Source organism: Chionomys nivalis, chromosome 26 (assembly GCF_950005125.1).
Source record: "Chionomys nivalis chromosome 26, mChiNiv1.1, whole genome shotgun sequence".
NCBI classification, from domain to species: domain Eukaryota; kingdom Metazoa; phylum Chordata; class Mammalia; order Rodentia; family Cricetidae; genus Chionomys; species Chionomys nivalis.
Genome location: NC_080111.1, coordinates 20143023 through 20146054, shown reverse-complemented (window position 1 = coordinate 20146054; position 3032 = coordinate 20143023). Strand labels below are relative to the sequence as shown.

Below are 3032 nucleotides of genomic sequence, written 5' to 3'. Positions count from 1 at the left end.
CCCTATTGTCAGACCTACTGTTTACTTTGTTGGTTTACATGTCTGCTTTCTTCCAAAGCTGTGAACTCGATATGTAAAGAATGGTGTTTCCCTTCTTTTTAGAATTTCTAGTATTTAATAGGTTGATGGTTACTTGGTAAGTAGTCAATGCAATTGTTCTCCTTAATTGAATAAACACGTTAATGAAGGCACATACTTTTTAACAGAAGACAAAGTACATGAACCCAGCCTAAACTAGTTTTCTGAGGGACTGACCTTAAGCCCCATCACAGTAATTCTGGTCTTCCTAGGTGAGGCAAGTCTTTCTAGACCCCGTTTGTCCTGTAAGCTCTCAGAGGTTGCTCGTCCTGAGTGGAATTGAATCTTGATTTCCTTTTAACTGATTGTAATTCTTTTCTTTTTTTTAAGAGTTAATAACTGGATTTTTATTTTAATACACAGTATGAGAAATGAACTTGTAAGTCAACTGAATTGTATGCAAAATGAAATAGCAAATAAATTAGACCCATGTTTAAACAAAAGGTCAGCTAAATATTCAAACTATCATGGACACATCGATTCCACAGTCTTCTTTATAAGACTGAGTCATTCAAATACAATTCTGCTACGGACTGGTCCAGAGATCAACAGCCAATGGGAATGCTTAGCAGGGGTGGTGATCAGGGACACGTTTCCTCGGTGCTGCTTTGATGATGTTGTCCACATGGAGAATCACCTCTGCTGCTTCAGCAGCACTCAAAAGAACCTGTCGCTTCACTTGGAAGCTCTCCGTTATACCCAGTATTGCCATGTCTCCGACGGTACCTTCCTTCATATCCTCAGTTGTGCGGCCTTCACTGTGAGCAGCTCGGAGCTGTGCCACCAGATCTGCACTGTCGTAGCCTGCATTGTCAGCTATGATGGTTGGCAGCATTCTCGAGGCTTTAGCAAAAGACTCCATTGCTACAGCTTCTTTTCCTGGTGTTTTACTGGCAAGTTTTGCCACAGCATGAGCCAACACCATCTCAAAACAACCTCCTCCATACACTGTCCTAGGATCTTTCACAGTTTGGGCAAGAACACAAAGGGCATCAAGCAAAGACCCCCTCCGCTTCATCCAAAATTTGCTGAGTGGCACCACAAAGTACAATGGTACAAGCCTCACCAAGGGCAACCCCAGAAAAGTGGATAAGTTTGTCTTCTCCAATCATGACTTCTTCGATTAGTTTGCAGCTTCCAAGCTTCACCAGCTCTGGGTGATCAAAGGTGGAGGCAATCTCACCACCTGTGACAAGAGCTAGGCGTTCCACACCTGCAAAATCTGCTCAATAGCCATGACACCAGCAGCACCGAAGAGTTGTTCAGGGTAATTATAAATTAGCTGTCTGTTAATGAAACAACTTATTCCATGCTTAAGAATACGTTCAACTTTCTCCTTCATCTTTTCCTTTTCTGCATGTTCTATTTCTGCAACCTTTGCTGTGGAATCAACTCTTACCCGAGAGCCAAATATTTTTATTTTGTCTGTATCCATTCCAGTATTTGCAATAAGAATTTTAGCATTTTCAATTCTCTTTGGTTGATTTACTCCAATTTTTTTTTATCCAATAGAAAACCTTCATCTAAATAGGAATCTGCCAGAGTAGTTTCTTGATGACATGAATGGCCTCCAGATTACCAGAACCCTTCAGTCTGAGAATAGCTTCTACAGCTAATTGAGTAAAGTGGTCCTTGTGACGAGTAAGGAGTTTTGAGGATAATGTCGTTCCTGCAATATTCATTAAATCTTGCCGGAATCTGACTTCATCAGAACCATGATCAACAGCAGAGGTCAACAGCGCCTCTCTGGCAGCCTTGGTGGCTTCTCTCCAGCCTGCGATGATGGTCTGTGGATGGATCTTTTTTGCAATTAAAGATTCTGCTCCCCGAAGGAGTTCTGCTGCTAAAACAGTAACAGAGGTAGTGCCACCACCAACTTCGTCATCTTGAACCCTGGACATATCAACTAAAACTTTGGCTGCTGGATTGTCAATACCAATGTTTTTTAGAATGGTGGCACCATCATTGGTTACCATTAGCGAGGCATCTCGTCCACTGCTTAGAAGAATTTTGTCCATGCCCTTCAGCCCCAAAGTGCTCTTCACCAAGTCTGCAATGGTGATGGCACCAATAAAGGATGACAGGCGAGCGGTCTCGGCTCTCTCTTCATCAGCTCCAGCCTTGAAGGTATTCACAGGTGCTAGGGAAAGGGAGGCCATGGTTCCGACGAACTCAGCACAGAGGACCATCCCCCGCGAGCCGCGCCGGGAAGAAGGCAGGAGAAAGGAAGGTGGAAGTGACGACACGTGCTCTGTAATTCTTTTCTTTAAAACACACACATACAGTTAGAGATGTAGCTCAATTAATACAGTGCTTGTCTATGATCCCCAGTACCTCATAGAGCAAGACACGGTAGTACATGCACATAATTCCAGCACTAGAGGAAATGGAGGCGGGAGGATCGCAAGTGCAAGGTCGTTCCGAGTTATATAGTGAGCTTGAGGCAAGCATAGGCTACATAAGCCCATGTCTTTAAAAATATAGTTCTAGTATTTAATTTAAAAAGAGACCTTGTCGACCAAACAATCTGCTGATACATTCTTGTTCATTCCAATTCTAATGTGAGCTTAGAAACTCCATGAAGCTGGTGATTCATTAATCTCACAATTAATTGGAAGAATTCAGATGTTGCATTATTATATGTAATTCACGATGGCCTTTCTTTAAATTAATGTTGTGGGGTTCTTTTTTGAAACTCTATTGAGAAGAGTATCACAAAATGTACTGCTGCTTGTACTTCTATATTACATCTGATTTAAGGAAAATAGCCTAGTTAGAACATCCCAGCATTCCTGCTTCTTCCTGAAAGTATAGAGATGTTGTAATTATCCCATCCTCCTCCTCCAATATAGACTACAAGATGCCTCTCTCAACACTCAACTCTGAAACACTGTGGCAGAGGCTCTCAATGACTGTCAAGTTAGACTAGACTTTGTGGCTTTTGAATTTGATTC

At 42.1% G+C, this 3032-nt stretch overlaps 1 pseudogene; it reads right to left on the bottom strand.

Annotated features, from left to right (window-relative positions):
* Window positions 1-588: 588 nt before the first annotated feature.
* LOC130867007 (T-complex protein 1 subunit beta-like) lies at window positions 589-2257 on the bottom strand (annotated as a pseudogene).
* Between the last annotated feature and the right edge of the window lie 775 nt (window positions 2258-3032).